The sequence below is a fragment of the Rana temporaria genome, chromosome 5 (genome assembly GCF_905171775.1).
Source record: "Rana temporaria chromosome 5, aRanTem1.1, whole genome shotgun sequence".
Lineage (NCBI taxonomy): Eukaryota > Metazoa > Chordata > Amphibia > Anura > Ranidae > Rana > Rana temporaria.
The window spans coordinates 71,007,045-71,030,804 of NC_053493.1; the positions used below are offsets into that span (position 1 = coordinate 71,007,045).

The window sequence follows — 23,760 nt, forward strand, 5'->3', positions numbered from 1 at the left end:
GAAGCTCTACCTTATTTAATGCTCTAGGTAAATAGCTAAATACACAATTTTGGCTGAACTTTTGGGAACTGGGAGAGCCCTCTGCCGTTAATTGCATGTTTATGCCTACACTACCAGACAAAAAGGACTTTTACTTAGCATTATCTTTGTCCTCACCCCCTCCCTTAGCAACCAGTGCTCACCCTTTTCCCCTTGGGCCTTGATTCTGGGCAAGCCCACTGTAGGTCCTGCATTGTATACGATGAAGTCACAGCTGTGACAAATGGATGGAGCACCAAACGATGGAGGGAGCACCAAAGAGGAGAGGCTTAGGGGGACCGGTTGCATAAAGGGAGCAGCTTTAGTTACATGTATAGGAGTTATGTTATTCTGTCTAGTCTTAAGATTTTAACAGGCTAAAAAAAGAGGAGGAGCCACCTCCGTTTTTTCTACTGCAGAAAAGTTACCTCCCTATCACCAGCCTGTGACTGCACAGTGAAGAATCGGCAGTAGATTGATAAGCTTGCCCCTCTGCTCTCTCCTCTTGTCAGCACATGTGCATGCAGCAGAGCCTGTCTGGATGTGGTGTTGCTCACCCCTCTCCCAGTTCCGGCTCTACTGCACAGGAGATTACAGGTAATCAAATTCAAGTACTTACACTAGTAGCATTGTAAAACACATTAAGCTTTTTTTTTTTTTACTGAGTACATAACTGAATTAATTGCTGCTTTGCCTGAACAATACTAAAAAAAAAATTTACAGTGTGTCTTAAATTAGAGCTTGGAAGTGGCTTTGTTGTGGATGAATCATTTTACTGTTTCCCCTTAGCATATATTATAGGGTAGGCAAATCAAGAATTTAGCTAGAAGCCGGCAGATATAGTGAGAACCATGCTCCATGTAATGAGGTAGAAAGGCACACATTATAAAATGTGCCTCCTCATACTATTGCCCCCATACAAGGACTAGCTTTCTATCCTGATCCATTACATTGTCTATTCCTATGGATATACTGAATAACAGCATTTCCTCTTGCCACCCCCTGCTCCCCTATATATGGAAAACTCAAGAGATTGCAGTTAAATGCTTTAATTATATACAGGGCGCAGAAATGGCATGTAGTGATGCCTGACTGCTTCCACTCACTGTCTTTTGTGTCTGAAAGTAGAACCACTCACATGCAGTCTACAGGGAGGATTTTCAGAGATCGGCATAGTATATTGGTGCAGAGGACCTGGTCTTAGCCATTGCCCTGTGCCCGGATTTTGTTTTAAGATTGCATATAGTTTACTATGTATAAACAACTGTGTAACATGTATACTTCATTTGTGCTCACATATAAATGCATCAACTTATATGTTCCTCTAGTTAGTTGAATAATGGTTACAATTTTACAACATATTGGGGTAGATTTTCTTAAGGCAAATAGACTGTGTAGTTTGCAATTGCTGTTGCACTCATTTTCCCCAGAACTTAGTAAATGCGTTATAGCTCTGCTATTTTCATCATGCAATCATGTGCAAGCAGAAATGCTGTTTTTTTCCCCTTGTTTGGGTATCCTTGGTACAATGAAGCTTTACCTTATTTACTAAGCTGCAAAGTGTGCAGTCTATTTAACTTTAGTAAATCAACCCCATCATAAAGAACATATTGTTTATGTCAGAACTATTTCTTAAAGGGTAATTCCAGTAATTTTTTTTTGGCCACCCCCTTGGATTTATGAAAAAATAGTAACGCACAACTCACCCTCTCCACAATCCCCCCCCCCCCCCCCCAATCCACTCCTTTCTCCATAATTCAAACACGTACAAGATTATTATATGTTACTCACAATCAACTATATCATTAAAAGATCATTAGAAAATGACTGCTAATACGCGTGGGGGCACATTGAGGACACAGCACAGAGCCAGGTACAGAAGCAGAGCAGAAAGAGGAACTGTGCCCCAAGAGGCCAACCCAGGGCATGCAGGTGATATACACGAGGGAGAAGGAAATAACCTCACAGCTCCTTAATTTCCACTGTTCCCTATAGGGGCATAAAACATATCTGGAAAATATATCTCTGGAAAAAAACTGCTCATATGGGGCAGTAATAAGGGATGCTAGGGACATATACTAACATAGGAGAAAGGCACCATAGAGATTAAAAGGAAACATCCAAATCCATCCTTGTCGTATGGATAGAAGAGAATGACAGTGTCTGAAATGTAATCAAAGTAAAAATTAAAAAAAGGGGGGAAGGTAAATGTACAAAGAGGGAACTAAAAATATAGTTTTGGTCACATTCCATTGCTGGTTTTGCAACGTGTGTCCTCAATGGGCTCCAACCCATATGAACAGTAATTTTCTATTGATTGATGATATACTTGATTTTGAGTAACATGTATGACAATAATATTTTATGTGTTTTAATTGTGTTAATCAGTGTGCACGTGTCAAATCTTATATTTCTCTCAGCAGCTGCACCCCCTGACCCATGAAGAAGCTCAATTTGTGAAACGCGTTGGGCCTCTGCACCTCCCCACCGTTTATGTAACATGATATGTACCTGCAAAAGTATCTTATCAGGGGAAGGTGTATGGGGACGCTGAATCTCTTTTGTATAGTTATGTAAACTGATTTTTAATCTGGGTTGTTACCCCCATTTTTAATATTATGGTATAATAAAATGTATATATTTTTATATATATGTTCTTTATGTGTATATTTTCCTGAGGGTAGTGTATATGCACCTTCAAAGCCCCATTTACTCAACTATTTTTATGCACTATATCTATACTAGAATGTCGGTGCTACATTGTATAAATCATACCTATTGCTGCCTTATGGGTTTATGTGAAATCTCCATTATATAGCTGTAAAATATTGTAATTATGAATATATTTCATTTAAGCTTGCATCTATGAAAGGTGTGCAAAAGGGCTTCACAGAAGCGCTTGTTAAAGAGCAGACAATGCGGGGCCAAAACTTGTATATACAAACCATAGAGAGACAATTCCATTGTTACACCTAATCCCATCAAAGGATCCCATGCTGGCATATGCAATGAAGGGAGGCCAATCCGGGAAAATTTAATTAAATCTGCTGCCCAGAATAGTCACCAGGATTTGCATGAAAGGGGGCTGACTTATGTAGTAAGCCCTCCAATCATGAGCCCAGCTAGGCCAACCAATGGGACATCAGCATTGAGGGATGTAGTCAGAGAAGATGGGAGAGGGAGCTTTGAGACTGCGACATTGTAAATTTGTGTCAATGTGTCATGTGACAGACATTTATAAACACAGCCAAGAACTGCTCAGGCATCCAAATCTTAGGCCTCGTACACACGATAGGATGGCCAGAGGACACCGGTCTGAAGGACCTTTTTCATCAGTCCAAACCGATCTTGTGTAGGCCCCATAGGTTATTTAACCTTTGGTCCAAAAAATTAGAACTTGCTTTAAAATTGAACCGATGGATGCCTAACTGATAGGTCAAAACCGATCGTTAGTATACAAAAGCATTGGTTAAAAACCTGCGCATGCTCAGAATTAACTGATGGTGTGTAGGCGCGACGGACCATCAGTCAGCTTCATCGGTTAAACAATGACAATGGTCCTTCGGACCGTTCTTATCGGATGGACTGATCGTGTGTACAGGGCTTTAGTCCAGAAAATAGATGCTAAACCTGGAAGATGTCTGAACAAAGATTGCTCCATACTTCTGGAGAGAAAAACAAATAAAGGTATTGTCAAGATCTGTTATCTCTGAGAGAGATAATACATCTTGACAGTGCTATACTTACCCATTACCAAGCATGCACACAATTAAGATGAAAATTAAATCCAATGCTAGGTCTACTTTAATTAAAAGGAACTGCTGGTTTGTTGGCCGTTACCCACAGAGGCAGGATACTGTCTAAAAGAGGTTTTATTTGTTGTAGGATCTAGTACAAGGCTAGGTTTTGGCTGCATCAATTTTGCAAGCCCATTTATTTTTTCTTGTAAAAGAAAAAATTTGCTCTTGTAAATGATCATTGCATCACTGGTAACCTGCTGATTAATTAATTAAAAGACAGGTCCTAGTATGGCATTCCATGTCCCACAGGCTTCTGTTGAATTGCTACACAGGCAATATATTCACGCCTATGTTTGAGGCAATTAAAAAAAAAAATAATATCTATTTTTCCTCTTCACACACATGACAGTGGCCAAATTTTATTAACAAATCATTCCCTTTTTTTGCTTTATCAACAAACAAATCCAAATGCACTGTTATTATTTCTAATCATCTGCTGAGAAAAAAAAAAAAAACGTCTTATCATTTGGGTTCTTCTATGTGCCTAACTGTCCAGGATCCCTAAGGAGGCTACGATCATTCATATTCACATCAAAGCACAGAAAGATGCCAACGGCACGTACAGCCGAGCTCTACTGAATGCATTGCTGAGAAACGTTATCTTTCATTATGGATATTTGCAACAAAACAGAAAAGAAAGCTTGCACACCAAGTAAAAAATACAGTTTTTATTTTTTTAAGCAAATTATTATAAATTGTAAAGGTATTGGTACCAAGATAATGCAGCAGCCTTTGAAGAAATGCTTAAATCCCAAAATTGAAGGATGCCAACGAACCATCTTGCCATTACTTTGGATTTAATGTATTAGAGAACTTTAGAGAATGTTTCATGAATATATAGTATTTGTTTTTTTTGTGCTTTGATAGATTAGAATATTACAGTCAGGCTGATTCATTCGGCGACCTTTTTTCTCCACTACCGTTTTGATTGGAGATCAACAAAAGACAATAGTAACCTTTCCAAATTCATTCTAATAGGCTCAGCTGACCTTAAGAAACATCCATGAGTGTGTACTGTTCATTTCCCTATTACTTGTTTTACGATATTAGCAATTCCACCACCTTATTTGGATTAGCTGGATTTATGGAATTTGTTCTAAGCCTGACTAGGTTTTGTTGTAAAGAAAATTGCAAAGAAAATGACAGCACAGCTGTATGCAAATCAAAGGGAATTCACTATTAAACATTTATATAGCAGGTTAACATTTGTTTATTAACTTCCGTTGGTAAAACTTTTTTCCTCACATTACTTTATTAAATTGGAATTGTCAAAAATCAACTCAAAGCAAAACTTTTCTTTTTGGAAAGGGGGGTGAGGGTGGGTTGATCTGACTGTAGAGTCAAAGGTCTTCTAGAAAGAAAAATGTATATAAATCACATACAGTAAATACCTTACAATTGTATTTAAAGCGGGGGTTCACCCTAAAAAAAAAAAAAAAAATTCTACCATGCCATTCCGCATACTAGCGCGACCTACGGTATGCCTTTATTTAATTTTTCTGCGCCGTACTCACAGTTTAATCACGTACTGAAGTTTCAGACTCCCAGAGGGGAATGGGCGTTCCTATGCAGAGGGGAACATGAGTGACGGCCGGCTATGGCGCGTCACGCTTCCCGGAAATAGCCGAAATAGGACTTGGCTCTTCACGGCGCCTGCGCAGTCATCTCCTAGTCTATGCGCAGGCGCCGCATAGCGCCGTGAAAAGCCGAGTCCTACTCCGGCTAATTTCGGGAAGCGTGACGCGCCATAGCATGTTCCCTCGGCATAGGAACGCCCATTCCCCGCGGGGAGTCTGAAACTTCACTACGTGATTAAACTGTGGGTACGGCACAGAAAAATAAAATAAAGGCATACCGTAGGTCGCGCTAGTATACGGAATGGCATGGTAGAAAGTTGTTATTTAGGGTGAACCACCGCTTTAAATTCACTCAAGAAAGATTCTTTATTTAGCCTACAATTGGAGTGTTTGGTCCCATAGGTTTTCACTTCTAGAAGTATAAGTAGAGCTAGAACCCCACACCAAATAAATATATATATATATATATATATATATATATATATATATATATATATATATATATATATATATATATATATAGCAAAGATCCAAATTCAGTGGTGTTGATTTAGTAAAACTGGAGAGTGCTAAATCTGATGCGGCTCTGCATAGAAACTAATCAGCTTCCATTTTTGGTCAAGGCTTAATTCAACAAGCTGAAGTTAGAAGCTGATCTTTGTTAACTTTGGATTTATGTAATGAAAAAAAATATATATATAGTTGGGCTTCTAAAAATTTGTTGTAAATTGTTTTCTCAAACCTTCTATTGTTCGCCAAATTGCCCTTGAGGCCCCTTCATGTAGCAGCCTAGCCAGAGCTATTGTGCTTTAAAATATGGACTTACTTTTACACTAAAGAACTAAACAAACTTTGGATCCAGCACCTCCCACGGACATCTTTAAAAGTTTTCACTTCTGTAAAAAAAAAATCCTTGGGGGAAATGTAATCTTCCCAGCACTCATTGTATAGCGGTGACAAGTCAAACTCTGCTGTCCTGCTCCTAGTCTGTTGGTCTAGAATGTTTCTCAACTCCAGTCCTCAAGTCCCTCCAACAGGTCATGTTTTCAGGATTTCCCACAGAAACAGCAAAATAATGGAAAGCCTGAAAACATGACCTGTTGGTGGGGGTACTTGAGGGTACTTGAGGACTGGAATTAAGAAACATTGTACTAAAGGATATCGTTTTGTTTGTATGTTCTTTTCTCTAGGCAGGTTCCTCTAAACAGTGTTTGAAAGATATACTTGGGACAGTTCGAATGATAGCTCAGATGAAAAAGTAAATTGTATTTGTTAAAACCATGTTAAGTGTAACATTTCCCTGCCAGGGCCCTGGTGTGCATCATTTTTAATAATCAAGCCATATAGTAGTTAGCAAGGGAGCAATTTTGTTGTGTACATGCCCTAAAACCCAGCAAGTTACAGAGGTACCAATAGGATGAGCGATGATGATTATTTTGGGCATATCCATCCCTATTGATTAGAAATGTTTACAACCAAAAGCAGCCTACGGGCCATGTCATAGCTCCTCAGTGACAGAAGTGCTAAAATGCAATGTATGTTGTCCAATGAAGTTGATTCCAGACTAGCAATATGTCAGTCCATCACTGCTCCCTTGTTAGCAATTTAGTTTAATCAATGTTTCAGGTACTTATGATATTGGACATTGAATTTCAGTAATTCTGCTGGCGGTGGTGTTGTGTCAATGACAGATTCACCTTTGTGACTAGTTGTCTGAAGGTCTAAAGGTCAGTGTTTGTTGTTGTGCATTTTCCTGTCAACTTGTAGACTACATTGGCATAATGATGGAATAAGACTAGTTTTTACTATCCAATTGGCAATTCTTCAGATTCTTCGAGACATATTTATAAAGTAGTGAATGTGACATTCTACAAACGTTTGCTGCAGATGTATTTTCCTGGTGCATATGTTTTAAACTACAGTGATAGGTTCAGCGAATGTTGAATACTAGATTTGCTACTAAAATATACCCCCTAGATAAATAAGGCCAGCAAAGTCACTCTTGACTCTATAGAGCTGTGCTGGCAGATGGTCGCTCGGGTAATTTTTTGGATGGTGAGGGAAATGTCACTCTTTCTCCATACCTTGAACTACCAAGTGGAAGATCAGGGGGACAGGGATAATGTAGATTTTGGGGTTTATTTTGACTTCTCTAAGGCCCCTTTCACATTGGGGCATTTTTCATGCGGTACAGCGCTAAAAATAGCGCTGCTATACCGCATGAAAAATCATGCCCTGTAGTGTTCAATGTGAAAGCCCGAAGGCTTTCACACTGAAGCGGTGCGCTAGCAGGAGCGCACCAAAAGTCCTGCTAGCCGCAACGCGGGTGGTATTAACCCTTTTTTGGGCGCTAGCGGGGGTTAAAACCTCACCGCTAGCGCCCGAATATCGCGGTAAACACGACGGTATAGCCGCGCTACAAATAGCGCGGCTATACCGTCACCGCGGCTCCACGCTGCAATGTGAAAGCAGCCTAAAGCAAATTAGTTATTTTTCTACAATAATAAAAATTATAATAAAAAAAAACTTTAAAACGACTTAGTTTCTGTTTTAAAAAAAAAAGTATAATGCTCACCTATCCTGGTACACACCGCCAGCCCACTCTAATTGTAAAGGCAGAAGTTTTTTATCTTAATTTTATGCATTAAGATAAAAAGCCTTCTGTGTGCAGCAGCCCCCCTAATACTTACCAGAGGTCCCTCTAGATCCAGCCTTAGTTGCACAAGACACTCGGCTGGCCTGGACTCCCCTCCTCATTGGCTTAGACAGCAGCACAGCGCCATTGGCTCCCACTGCTGTCAATCAAAGTCAATGAGGAGAGAAAGGGGGTGGGATCAGGCCGCAGCTCTGTGTCTGAAAGGCTCTGCTCAGGTGCCCCCATAGCAAGCTGCTTGCTGTGGGGGCACTCCACAGGAGGGAGGGGCCAGGAGCACCAAAGAGGGACCATAGAAGAGGAGGATCTGGGCTGCTCTATGCAAGACCACTGAAAAAGAGCAGGTAAGTATAACATGTTTGTAAAGTCTATTTTTTTTTAGTTAAAAATAACAATCACTTTACATTGATTGAAATTCTGCCAGTTCAGCAGGGACTGGTTGTATTTCGATCAGTATGTGGCCACCCCTGCTTGATAGAAAGTCAATCATTTGATCAACTTCTGTTGAAGGGGCATATTGGAAATGGGTGGTATCTGCTGTCAGAGCACACTGTCTGGGAAAGGGGGATTCCTCCATCTACCTAGTTTGTGTGGATGGAGAAATCTGTTCATTTTTTTATTTATTTTTTTGCATTCAGCCCGGTGGCTAAATAAAAATACTAACAGTGTATGGCCAGCTTTAAGCTGGCAGATAAAACCAATGACTGCAGATGGGCACCAGACTTTGGGCACTCTTATGTCTTGTACACACAATCAGAATTTCCGATGGAAAAAGTCTGACTGACTTTTTCCATCGGATATTCCGATCGTGTGTAGCCCCATCAGAGTTTTTTTCAGTGGATATTCCGATGAATTCCATCAGGGTTTAGATATAGAACATGTTATATTTTACTCCGATGCAATTCTGTCGGAATTCCGATGTGATTTGGCCGAGCAAAAGCCTGATAGTGTGTACAAGGCATTAGAAGTGTTGGGTGATATATAAAGTCATTTTCTATTAAAAACATACAATAGAACTGTAGACTGTGATGCCCTATATACAGTTCACATATAGTTATACTGCATTTTTTTTTCAGCAAGAAAAAAGGTATACAGTGAAGGAAAAGGTCAAAACAACAGCGAATGGAAATCCTTGTCAGGCATAACAAAATGCTTTGCTTAATTACATACTTTTTATCCAAATTGACAAGATATGCTATTCAGCACAGCAGTATTATTTTTTCTTTTTTTGTTGTAGACAAACAGAAAAAAATACTTTGCTTGCTCATTTTCAAGGACAGCAGGGTTCAGCTGAATCCAACCTATTATTTTCACTTGATGATTGTAATGTCATTTTAAAGCTCTGCTCAGTATGCTGGTGAGATTTCTGTCTACAGCAACATTCAGAGGACTAAAATCTATGACATTGCTCCAGAATTGTTTTGTAACGTTGCAGCTCAAATCTGGAATACATTTGTCAGTATGGAGATCTCAGGACATCAAATAATTATATGTGGTTATCTGTCTGTGGTATAGGTAAGCTGACATTATATAAGGTTACTGATCAGTATATGCGAATACAAGCTTCAAGAAAACAAACAGGTCATTTAGTGTGTTTTAATCAGTTGTAATCCTACCTCTAAATAATCCTTTTATTTTCAGTTAGTATTCATTACCCTTTTAAATCTGTTTACTGTTTTAGAACACTTGTACAACCCCAAAAATGAGAACTGAAACCAGATTGAAAATGGAATTAAAGTGGTTGTAAAGGTTTGTTTTTTATTTTAGAAATAGGTTCCTTTAAGCTAGTGCATTGTTGGTTCACTTACCTTTTCCTTCGATTTCCCTTCTAAATGTTTTTTTTTCTTTGTCTGAATTTCTCACTTCCTGTTCCTCCTCAGTAAGCTTGCCCCCATCATCCGAGCCGTTCTGGCTGGGGGTTAGTCAGCGTGCTCGCCCCCCTCCCCTGGGAGCACAGCGTCTCCCCGCAGGGATGTAGTCCCAAGGGAGAGGGCAAGCACGCTGACTAACTCCCAACCAGAACGGCTCAGATGATGATGGCAAGCTTTTTTTTAGAAGGGAAATCGAAGAAAAAGGTAAGTGAACCAACAATGCACTAGCTTAAAGGAACCTATTTCGGAAATAAAAACCGAACCTTTACAACCCCTTTAATTCCATTTTCAATCTGGTTTCAGTTCTCATTTTTGGGTTTGTACAAGTGTTCTAGAAGGGGAATAAAAACGAAAAGGGAAGTGAACCAACAATGTACTAGCTTAACCCCCCTGGCGGTATTCCCGAGACTGGCTCGAGGTTACATTTTATTATCAAAAGCGGTAACCCCGAGCCAGACTCGGGATCGCCTCGCAGCAGCCACAGGCATGGTTTACTTACCTTGTCCCTGGATCCTGCGATGCCGCCGCGATGTGTGATCGAGCGGTGTCTCCTCGCTCGATTCACAGTGTCCCTGTGTGCCACCGAGCTCCATTCCCTGCACCGTTACGACGCACGGGGGCGGAGAATGGCGCCAAATTCAAAAAAGTTTGGAGCCGCCGAAAATAGCCAAAGATGTACAGCTGTGAGTCAGCTGTACACGCCGCCTGCGCAATGACGACGAGGGGCGGGTGTATTACTGTTATACTGTGTAAGGGCCGGACAAGGGGCGGGTGTATTACTGTTATATCATGTAAGGGACGGATGGCTACAAAAGAGGCTGAATTTTAAATTGATGGGCAGAGCTGATAACTTGGGGGTGGTTTTAGCAATAAACTACACGTCTTTGTAGCCATCCGCCCTTTACACGATATAACAGTAATATACCCGCCCCTTACACAATATAACAGTAATACACCTGCCCCTTGTCTGCCCCTTACACGATATAACAGTAATACACCCGCCCCTTACACGATATAACAGTAATAGACCCGTCCCTTGTCCGCCCTTTACACGATATAACAGTAATACACCCGGCCCTTACACGATATAACAGTAATACACCCGCTCCTTACACGATATAACAGTAATACACCCACCCCTTACACGATATAACAGTAATACACCCGCCCCTTGCACAATATAACAGTAATACACCCGTCCCTCGTCGTCATTGCGCAGGCGCCGTGTACAGCTGACTCACAGCTGTACATCTTTGGCTGCCGGGGGACCTTTTTCGTCAGGACACCGGCAGGGCCACCCATAGTTCAAAATTTGGCTGATTGTATGACGCTTTAATTTGTATGTACAAAGAACTGATTATATTGAGCATTTGTCAGAACTTTGGGAATAGGATAATAAAATGTTCCATTTATAGCCAGCTTAGTAACACGTGGGAGCTGATTTGTAGTTGAGAGCCGCTAGCCGCTTTCCACAGGATACCACAGTATATGCTCCACACTGTGCTTATATTTTGTGTTTCAATCATAATGTGGAGCCTGCGGTGTCCTTCAGTGTTTTAATAATCAATCAAATGTAATCAATTTGGTGCAGACAGAAGAATGATGATGATTGTGGAATGGTATGGGTTACAGCCCTGTCTCATTGCTTTTTGCCTTACTAAATAAGCCTGATGGCTTTGGAAAATAAAGATAAAATGCAAACTTTTCCTGAAAGCTCGAGGCGGTACAAACCTGCACAGAAGCTCAGCGTTGGTTGTTTCCCATTAATGTGCCTGAATCACTCTATTTGGATTACTCTGCTGGTCTGTTGCTTCTGGCATCGAATGCAAGGCTGCAGTCCTGTCGTGATTTTTTGCTGCCTGACTTCACTGGGAAATGGCAAGGCTGGCTTTCTTCAAGCGTTGAGCTCAACCCAGCTTTTCTGCGCCGCTTTGGCTGCATTTCTAATGAGGCCTCCTGCTAACTCTTGCCACAAAGTTTCAGTTTCATGTCCAGCTCACTTTATATTGACAGTTTAGCCAGCTCGGAGGACTAGCTTACAAGGTTTGCAATTGTACCTAATAAAATATTGATATTAGGATTTGCTTGTGTGTCATGACTGGCATTACTAGGAAACTGGGCTTGGCAGGATAAATAGGTGGTAAGCTTATATGAATCTGGCCCTAAGAGAATAACACCGGGACATGGAATGGTTCGCTAATTAGATAAAGCAACCTGTCTGTCAATGTCCAGTCTCATTTTATAATGTAATACTATACTCAGTGTGGGCAAAGCAATTGTAAATTATAATCACCAGTAACTAGGCACAGTAGTCTGCCAAGAGCACCAGACTCCACAAAACACAAAAACGATAGATATGGAGATTTAAAGCAAAAATAATGTAGTGTTTAATTTTATTTACTGATTTTATACTTACAGATTTATAAACTGAATGTTTTTTTATTTCCTTTTGAAAAAATATTATTTTGCAGGTAAACTTTGAATGCAGGATGATTTTATTACACAGTGTTTGCAGAATAGTGTGGGCTTTCTGATAAGAAGTCCCAGCAGTAGCTACCCACTCATTGACTGTGTCTAATTGAAAGTCCATACAGAGCCCTATCAGCTGGAAGGAGGGGGTGTCCGTCCTCTGATGTGGGATTTCTGAATAGCAATATGGCAAATTACCACCTACACACAGCATAGCAGCAAAATGACTTATATATATAATATCCATGCTTAGTGCAAACCAAACACGTGCATATATCCGTCAGGGCAGCTGCACTCATCAACAATGCACAAAAATAAAGAAAAATGTTGCGCTGTCCTCTTTAAACCATAAACCTTCAGAGAGTGCAACAATACTGTATAATGGTAAAAAGACACTTACAGTTCCACTTGTGAATCAATTGTGTAAACCAATTGGGTCAAAAAAAAAAACAATAAAAAAAAAAGTCAATTTCAGTCTGCAAGTGACCATCACACCTGATATTAAGATGTCTAACAGTGCTTTAAAGCTTTTGTTTACCCCCCACCCCCAAATGTATCCTGTTCCCTTAAAGCATTTTATACAGAACAGTGCTTGTGCTCTGTCATTTGGCCCCCTGTAACACCTGTAATACCTGGCTGATCCTGCCTGGATCTGCCCTCCCCCTGTAAACTGACCATGGTGTATCATGGCTGCTGAGCCCTGACACCCGTGGTCAGTTTACATGCCTCCGTCTTCTGCATTATCTCTTGTGTCTCCTCTGTCCTCTCCCCTCCCTTCCTGTCAGCTCTCACTAGCACTTATCTTCTTCTCTCACTGCTGCTTCAAATCTATCTGATTTTTATATCATCCTCTCAGATAAAAAGCTTTATCCAAGTGCCTGAGCTCTATTAAAAAAAAAAAGCTGATTTCTACCTGTTTTAACAGCGTCTCCCAGCGATCACGTGACTCCAGGCTCTCCCCTCCTCTCCTCCCCGGCTGAGGCCACCAGGGAAATCCTGGCCCCTCTCACTGGAGCTAACAGACGGGGAGAGCCGAGAGCCTGGAGTCACGTGATCGCTGAGAGAAGCTTCTAAAACAGGTAGAAATCAGACCCTTGATGTCTCACCTCTGAGGCAGAGTAAGGGAGTGAGGACTTTCCTTTCTCTGCAGCCTCAGCTTCAGTGCAGCATGAATGAGCAGGAGGTGTTTTGTACAGATGCTTCCTGTTTTTTCACAAACTGATACATAGTGAATAATGTACAGATCACTCGCTGTATTCATTCAGGAAAGGAAGAGGCCAGTAAATAAGACATACATACCTCCCAACTTTTTGAGATGGGAATGAGGGACATTTATCAGCAAAAGTATGCAGGCATAAAACACACCCCTTGCCACACCCCCTTAAAGGAGAATTGTACAAAAAACAAGCTTGGTTAAACCCACAAGTGCTTTTTTTACCACTACTATTCCTTTTTATTGGCTTTTGGAATTTGCAAATGCAGCAATTTAGAAATTGGATGAAACGTTTAGCACTGAAAAACACTTTTTGATAGATAAAAAGTGCATTTTATATACAACTATATAGATCAGACCAAAATGAGGAACAAATGAGGAGGAATGAGGGACAGAGGGACATTGCTCCAAATCAGGGACAGTCCCTCGAAATCAGGGACAGTTGAGAGCTATGGACATATTTTACACCCTTACAGGATGTGTCTGACAGCAGCAGGAGCCTATTGCTCCTCTGCCCATGGTGTCTCTTGTGAGACCAGGAAGTGGCGGAGTAGTGCTGCGGCCAAGCCAGCTCCTTAATGCAGAGAATGCACTGCAGACTTTAAGACCACTTTAAATAAGGGATTGATTTATACCAAAAACCTTTAATTTTAGTTAGAATGGGGAAAGGTTAGAACTTTGTAAGATTTTACTGCCACCTATAGTCTCTATATGACTAAGCACTAGTTCCAGTGCGAAACGCGTCAGAGGCCAGGTTTTATTTTCATTTTTGCTGTGACTTGTAGTGCTGTCCTTCTTTTAATAAAGGCTACAATTTGTTCAGAGTGCGGCTGTCCAGAGACACTTTTTGTTCCTGCCCCACCTATAGTCTCTGCAGGAGATATCTGCTCACTTTCTGTTCTGAGGACATTTTACCAGACAGGAAGTAAGGCTCCGTTCACATCTCCAACTAAACTGTCTGTTGGCTTATACCAGTCCTTGGCGAGTGACTGCAATTCCTGGTTTGTACATATCAGTTAAAAACCATTCCGTCTTGTCTTCAGTAGGAATGACATTACTGCTGTCAAATTATGCAGCGCACAGGACTGTCAATGAGATCATCATGCTGTAATATTTGTTACGCTACTTTTGTTTAGAATGTCAGCTTTGCCTTATTAGGTTGTTAAAGAATCTTTTAGCTATTGATTCCCTAGTGAATCGGATTTGTTTAGTCTGTCAGCATGTTGAACACAATTGGGAATCCTCGCAGTGCAGAAGGTATATACTGCTCAAGGCCAAATGGAAATGAGAGCATTTGCATGAAGTCCCTTAGGTTTTAATTGCTGCAGAAAGAACTCTCACTAAATAAGCAATTGGATTGTAGCTGGAAACTGTTGTATTGCATGCATGTCATTTTCTCATCTTTACACTGAAAAACGCTTCCTTGAAGGTAATGGCATAAGTACTTTTATAGTGAGTAGTACTGCGATTTTACAGCTAAGACTGCAAATGGAAGATCAAGGTGAGATATATTTTAAACCTGTTTCCATGGGGAGTAATGTGGGATAATGCTATGTTCCTGGCATAGTCTACACTGTAATTCATAATACTCTAGAACCTATAAGATAATCAAGGAGCCAAATATGGTTTCTGCTTATAAGTGGAAAGAGAACATATCAGGAATCAGACTTGTACTGAACATTCTCCAAGAAATTTAGGAAGTGTACATTGCATCCTTTACATTTACCTTGTCTGCAACTTTTCACACACTTATCAGAGGTGCAGCTATGGCTTGGTCACTTTGAGTAAAAAACAAACAAACTGTGCAATACATTTCCACCAATCATCATTTTAAGCTACAGTACCTTCAATGAAATCTATATTTCATCCAGAACTCCAGGCAAATAAATAGGTTAAATCTGAACTTCGGGCTGAAGAATAATTTACCCTTGCTGTGATGCTCCCTACAAGGGTTTAATGTTTTTTGTGTCTATGGGGATAGGTATAAGTTGAAATACTTACCTTATTTCACGCTCATGTTGGCTTCCTCCTCTCCATAAGACTGTTCTTCTGAAGTCAATCCTCTTCACTGCCTGACAGGTTTCAGCCCTCTAAAGCCTCGTACACACGATAGGTTAACCAGAGGATAACGGTCTGATGGACCATTTTCATCGGTCAAAACCGATCGTGTGTGGGCCCCATAGGTTATTTAACCTTCGGTTAAAAAAAAGCCAACTTGCTTTAAAATTAACCTATGGATTGGTAAACGATAGGTCAAAACCGATCGTTAGTAGGCACGACCATCGGTTAAAAACCCACGCATGCTCAGAATCCATTCGACACATGCTTGGAAGCATTGAACTTAATTTTTTTCAGCACGTTGTTGTGTTTTACGTCACCGCGCTCTGACACGATCGGTTATTTAACCTATGATGTGTAGGCGTGACAGACCATCAGTCAGCTTCATCGGTTAACCTGTGACAACGGTCCTTCAGACCGTTGTCCTCTGGTTAACCGATCGTGTGTACGAGGCTTAATGCCATCATGCCCAATGCAGGACCAATAGTCTGCATTGTACACAAGGAAATCCAAGGCCCACCTACATTTTGGGAGCAAAGAAGTGTGGGGAAAGAGGAAAAAGGTAAGATTTTCATGGATTTATCATCCCCTAGACCAGCCTTTCAAACCTTTCTACCCCTTTTTCACGGGGTCCGAACCCCTGCCAAGCTTGGATTGTTGGAAGTCATTAGGAAAATGCCCCTTACACTGGTGGTCAGTGAGAAGAATGCAAGAAAGTCACTAGCTCTGCCAAGTGATGTTGGACTTGGAACTATGAAGGCACTATCAGATAAAAGGTCAATTAGCCACAGCTTGAGGAATCCCTAGCAACTTCTGGTGGAACCCTGGTTGAGAATGGCTACCCTAGATAGTATAAGCATTTATGCTTTGTAGTGCAGATGAAACCCCAATACAAGGGGAACTTTTTATCTGCTGGAGATCAGAGTGCAGCTTTAGTCTATATTTGGTGTATTCTTGGTGACTGAAGTGTTTTTTTAAGCATTCAACAAGCTTTGTGTAAGGGTTTTTGCATGTGTATCAGGATGTGGGAGTTTGTTTCTTGAGTTGGGCAAGGGAGAAAAGCAGCTGTAGGGGAGGAGAGTAGTTTGTCAGGGATAAAAACACATGGGGCCAGATTCACAAAGAGATACGACGGCGGATCTCCTGAAATGGCTAATTGGATTAGCCATTTCCTCTTGGTCCACCCCTCCAGGGGACTTTTTTGAGATGTGGCACTGTGTCCTTTTGGTATCCATATGCTTGTAATTTTTAATGACAGTATTTGTATCGTCATGTATCTTTGTATTTTTCTATTTCATATGTATTACATTTATTATCTTTTTTACTTTTTTGTATATATTTTTTGTTGCCTACACAATCCCAACCTTAGAGGTTTTCACACTACAAATTTCCAAGGGATGATGGCAACTACATGGTCATCTGTATAGGCTGGTTTATTTCCGGTTTTTAACTACTTGCCTAACAGCACTTTTACCCCCTTCTTGGCCAGGCCAATTTTCAGCTTTCAGTGCTGTCACACTTTGAATGACAATTGCGTGGTCATGCTACACTGTTCCCATATGAAAATGTTATAATTTTATTCACACAAATAGAGATTTCTTTTGGTGGTATTTAATCACCACTGGGTTTTTATTTTTTCGAAATAAATAAAAAAAGTCCTAACATTTTAAAAACAAACAAACATTTTTTTATAGTTTGTTATAAAATTTTGCAAACTGGTAATTTTTCTCATTCACTGATGTGCATTGATGAGGCTGCACTGATGGGCACTGATAGGCTGCACTCATGAGGTGGCACTGATGAGGCAGCACTAGTGGGCACTGATGAGACTACACTAATAGGCAGCACTGATAAGGAATTATAGGTGGCACTGCAGGGCAGCACTGATAGGGGAATGCCTTGATTATTAGTGTAGATGTCTCTTTCACACAAGCCGGTTACCGGCTCTACTTTTCTCAGGCTGTTAGTGTGAGGAATCCTATAACCGGCTCGTGTTTATATTGTGATCAGCTGTGATTGGCCCTTTACCCCAATCTGTGATCAGCTGTGTCCTGAAGACACAGCAATCATAGAGCGCACCGCCCGCATCACTCATAGCGTGGTCGGGAAGTGGTTGAAATTCATACATAGAATGCATGAAGGTTAAAAACTTTGAATATTTACAATCTACAGGGCCAAAAATGCCTTATTCTCAAAAAATAGCTTGTGCATTTCTTTGAGCATAAGGCTTCAAGTGTACAGGAAACTGAACATTGAAATGTGAACAGACGCAATTACAAACATGGGATTCTACATGCTAAGTGTATTTCAACATAGGGAAACATTATTCTAATACTCAGTTGTGAATGGGGGCTTAAAGATATAAACATAAACTGTTTTGCCTGACAAAATATGTGCAATTCCGTTCATCCAGTCTTAAGGTTCAAAAATATTTGCCACTCCACATAACCAGGCTGATGGCAGAACTATTGCCTGTTTCAGTGTTGTAGCTTTCTGTGTCACCTAGCTCGCCAATGAAAAAGCAACTGCATAATTGTACTAATTCATTGTGCAATGAACCCTCGCCGGCGACAGCATCTTCTGAGTGCCGGTCTTCTGGCCTCTTCATTGGCCGGTGGGGGATGACGTCAATCCTGAACATGCACAGGAGCTAGTCATCCTGGCTCTCAGAGATCGGTTCAGCACCGTACGATGAGCTGAGCATGAACAGCTCAGTTTACAGCACCAGCGAGCAGCCATTTTATTGTATTGGATGTTTTTTTCTGCAATAAAAGTCGTCCTGCTTGTTGTTTACTACAGCAGAAATTTAGTTATGCTTTAACCCTGCTCTTTTATGCATAAGATGCCTCAATTCAGACATCACACCGTCCAATGAAAAATTAAGATTTTATGAAATTGAAATGATAGATGCCATTGCATTAAACAGCACACCATATGACCACACAGGAATATTATATATTCTTTCATACAGTTTCTCTTCCTTTTATCACATGTTAAGTGAATACGGAAACAAGGATGTACTGTTAGGAGTATAGAGTTGTATATGGGAGATCAATTGTGACTCTCCACCAACTCCTCCCTCAGTTCTGATGTTGAATTTTACCCAGTAATGTTTAGAAGTGGACAGTAAAAAAATGTAGATATTGTACCTTGTGTGCATTTGTTTTTATTTTGCTTTAGGTAGAGGCTCAGCAATGCCTTACGGCAAAGGTGGCATTGTACTTCTTGGCATTCTAACTTCAGGACCTTAAAGTGGATGTAAACCTGAAAAGAAATAGTTTTATTAAAGACTTCTACCTGGTACAGTAGAGGATGTCAAGTCATCTGTTCCCAGTCTTGCCACAAACAGTTAATCCAGATCTTCGCAATCCTCCTGTCTTTTTTTTACTAAGCAAAAAAATTACACACAGATAAATGTGTGTCACCACTTCACCCACTGCTGTGATTGACATCTCATTTCCTTCTCTTGTGCATGAGCATGAGAGCAGAGGGAGTGTGTCTGATTAGCTGTCAAAGTGGCACCAAGTTTTTTTTTTGGGGACAAAGATTTTTACATAAATGCTGATCATTATAATCATCCCTTTTAGGCCTCGTACACACAATAGGTTATCCAGAGGACAACGGTCTGATGGACCGTTTTCATCGGTCAAAACCGATTGTGTGTGGGCCTCATAGGTTAGTTAACCTCTTGACCACTGGGCACTTAAACCCCCTTCCTAACCAGACCAATTTTCAGCTTTCGGTGTCTCACAATTTGAATGACAATTACTCAGTCATACAACATTGTGCCCATCTGAAATTTTTGTCTTTTTCCCCACAAATAGAGCTTTCTTTTGGTGGTATGTGATCGCCTCTGGGTTTTTTATTTTTTGCGCTAAAAAAGAAAAAACACTGACAATTCTGTAAAAAAAAAAAAAAAAATCTTGTTTCTGTCATATTAGCGGGTATTGCGGAGTATTGGGGGTATTGCAGAGTATTGGTGGTATTGCAGAGTATGGGGGGGTTATTGCAGAGTATGGGGGGTTATTGCAGAGTATGGGGGGGGGTTATTGCAGCGTATGGGGGGGCTATTGCAGAGTATGGGGGGGCTATTGCAGAGTATGGGGGGGTTATTGCAGAGTATTGATTTTATTGCAGAGTATTGCGCAGGGAAGGATGGCTGGATCTGTGACTGCATTTGTCACAGATCCAGCCCACAGCAGCTGCTGCTGCCTCCGCTCTCCCCCCTCTCCTCTCACACTGTACCGATCGGTTTGTTTACAAGTGATTGCTCCGTCATTTGACGGAGCGATCACGTGGTAAACCGCCGATATCAGTGGCGAATTACCGCGATCTGTGATGCGCCAGGTCTTCTAGACCAGGCGCTCACAGATGATTCCGGGAGCGCACCCCAGGGGGCGCGCGAGTGAAGGATTCTGGGAGGACGTCCCAGGGACCTCCTCCCAGAATAACTCCACCGCGCTGTAGACTTCTTTTGTCTATGGCGCGGTGGGGAGGAGGTTAACCATCGGTTAAAAAAAGTCCAACTTGCTTTTAATTTAACCAATGGATTCCTAACCGATACAGTAGGTCAAAACCGATCGTTAGTAGGCACGACCATCGGTTAAAAATCCAGGCATGCTCAGAATCAAGTTGACGCATGCTTGGAAGCATTGAACTTCATTTTTTTCAGCACGTCGTTGTGTTTTACGTCACCACGTTCTGACACGGTTATTTAACCGATGGTGTGTGGGCGCGACGGACCATCAGTCAGCTTCATCGGTTATCCGATGACAATGGTCCTTCAGACCGTTCTCATCGGATGGACTGATCGTGTGTACAAGGCTTTAGTGTTAAATGGTTTGTCTAATGTCTGATTATGCTGGAGAGCTTGTTATTTTGAAAAGCAACAGACTTGCTGGCTGGATCACTAGATGGAAATAGAAGAAAGGAAATGAATGCAGCCTTCACATCTAAGGCCTCGTACACACGATAGGATCGCCCGAGGAGAACGGTCTGAAGGACCGTTTTCATCAGTACAAACCGATCGTGTGTAGGCCCCATAGGTTATTTAACCTTCGGTCAAAAAAATGAGAACTTGCTTTAAAATTGAACCGATGAACGCCTAACCGATAGGTCAAAACCGATCATTAGTATGCAAAAGCATTGGTTAAAAACCTGCGCATGCTCAGAATCAAGTCGACGAATTCTTTGAAGCATTGAACTTAGTTTTTTTCAGCACGTCGTTGTGTTTTCCGTCACCGCGTTCTGACACGATCGGTTAATTAACCTATGGTGTGTAGGCGCGACGGACCATCAGTCAGCTTCATCGGTTAACCGATGACAACGGTCCTTAGGACCGTTCTCATCGGATGGACTGATCGTGTGTACGAAGCTTAAGAATTGGAAAGCAGCAATATAAGAAATGTTTGTTTTCGGGTTTAATACGGCTTAAAATTTTATATTATCTGGACACATGATATACGATCACAATGCAATTTCAGAAAAACAACAACCTAAGATAAAAATGTTTTGCTTTTGTGGTTTCCAGTAGTTGCTAACAGTCAGGTACATGTAGATGAACTAAAAATTAGAACCTATATATGTCCTATGCTGGTCCTGAACATACCACAGCTGAGCTGAGTTGAAAGGGGAACAAACAGCTAACCTTTGCTATGTAATATGCGCTGTAAACCATCATGATGTATTGAAGATGGCGGGCACTGACACAACTTCCTAGACTCCAGGTTGACTGCTCTCCTATTGCAAGATAAAGACGCAATAGTGACAACTGATTATATATTTGTAACAGCTCTTTATTATAAACCAAATGTTCCATTAGACACAGTTTTTTTTTTTTAGCTTTGAAATGCAGTCTTGTACATTGTTAGAAATGACATGGGTTTGTTGTAATAAAAATATTGCATTATTTAATTTTCCCATCTTTGCACTTAATTAATTCATTTAAATGAAAGCACATTAATAGTGTACACATAATAGAAATACAGATTTAGAAGCATATACCCCAAAACAAAAATAACAAAAGAAGAATTCAAATTCTTTAGAGACTTAAGAGGAAAAATATATATTTAATTCCTGTGAGTTTTCCCTGAGCTAAATTATTCTTTATTACCATTCTCACAGTTTAATGTATAAGGCCCCTGGGGTTGTATTCAACATGTTGCAATCTGAATGGCTTGGGATCTGTTGTTAACTGTGCGTTAACCTGTGTCTTACCACAATGAATGGGCAAATGTGAATGCAGAATAATGGCCGGTCGTTTGCCGTGACATAATCTTTCTTCCTCCAAACAATTTACTGCAGTGTATTTCTGTGGAAGCATATAGGAGGGTTGACAAGTGCATACCACATGCGATTGCGGTATTGCCATGTAAAGGAGGCGTCTTGTAGATTGCTTAGTTAAAAAGACACTTTCACAGCCTCTCCTATAAATAAAGAGCGCTCATGTCGCTCTATTGAATTGACTCAGAAGAATAAAATATTTCTCACAGAGAACAACCACAACATTCACGGCCAAAAAATAAGCTTTAATCACATGTATTCTGATTCACATTTCCTGCAAATGCATGATAAATCCACAAAGTATTCTTCAAACATCAGCAGGATTGCAATGTCTTTGAGTTCCTGACTGACTGTGTTATAAAAATGTACTAACACCTTTTTTGTTTGATGACTCATTTTTTACACCATCAGAAAAGCTGATTAAAAAACAAAAACTCAAGGTTTAGAATTTAGAGGATACGTTTAGTTTTACAGCATATCACATAATCTGGCCCCATTACCTGCCTGACCAATAAACTAAATGTAAGGACAGACCTCAGATGTAGTCAGACCAATCCACATCACTGCTAGCTTGCTGAGGATCAGGCTAGTGTTTACATCAATGATAAGCTCCTGGTGTATTTGGAAAAAAAAACGTAATCCCAGATAGAGTCCTTATAATGGCCATAACAGGTGTGCAGACCAAGGAACGTACACACTGCTCTGAAATCATATACACTGTATAATTTTTTTTAAATTTCCAAAATTAGCAGTTTACCTATTTTACTGTTATGCCGAGTACACACGATCGGAAATTCCGACAAGAAAAGTCTGTTGTGAGATTTTGGTAGGAAATTCCGACTGTGTGTAGGCTCTGTTGGCATTTTCGCTGGAATTTCAGCTGGTTCTCAAATTTTCCCACGGGGAAAGTTCTTGTGGGAAATTTTGATCGTCTGTATGCAATTCCAACGGAGAAAAATCCTACACAGGCTTGGAATCAAGTCGACGCATGCTCGGAAGCATTGAACTTAATTTTTCTCAGCTCGTCGTAGTGTTGTACGTCACCATGTTCATGACGATCGGAATGTGTATGCAACACAAGTTTGAGCCAAAATTACGTTGGTTTTCTTGTCGGAATTTCCAATCGTGTGTACGCGGCATTAGAGACTGAATAATCAGTATGACAGTACATATAAATATAATGGCCACAAAGTTTGCTCCGAGCTCAGCAAATGTATTTATGGCACATTGGGAGGAGGGCACCATCTATGCTAAGCCAAATCCTGAACTAATGTTCTGGAGGAGGTACATAGATGACACCCTCCTCATTTGGAGAGGTAGTTTGGAGGCCTTATGAATGGGATACCACTAGGACTCATTTTCTGGATTGGACTACTATTAGGTTGACTACCATTGGGAAAGGGGATAGTTTCCGGGTACAAACATATTTTAAGAAGACCGATCACAATGGGTTTATCCCAATGGGGAATTGCCACTGTCCCTCATGGACACATTAAAATCAGGTGAATGTTCTGTGGAAGCTCCTGGTACTTTTTGTCCACCTATACTCTCTGCTTTAAACTCCTCCTGGTTTTACACTATTTAGTGCTCTTTACTCGTATGTACTACGTATGGGGAGTTGGAGGTATTTTCTTGGATCCACACCTTGAAATACCATCCTATAGATTGTGCTGTCTGGTTCAAGCACCACTAGAGGGAGTAAATCCCCAAAAGTCTGTCATATTCATCTGTACATTGAGGGTCCACGACCGCTGGTAAGAGGACATCTCACTAAGGTGTTGGTAACTGGCTTCTTTGGTGAAGGGAAGGAGACAGCATT

The 23,760-nt window shown here is 40.8% G+C and overlaps 1 protein-coding gene across 1 annotated transcript in view; it reads left to right on the forward strand.

The window, feature by feature from the left end:
- The window catches only part of PTPRN2 (protein tyrosine phosphatase receptor type N2), a 1,169,469-nt gene that overhangs the window by 630,765 nt on the left and 514,944 nt on the right, over positions 1–23,760 (forward strand). The gene's annotated exons all lie outside the window — the stretch shown is intronic.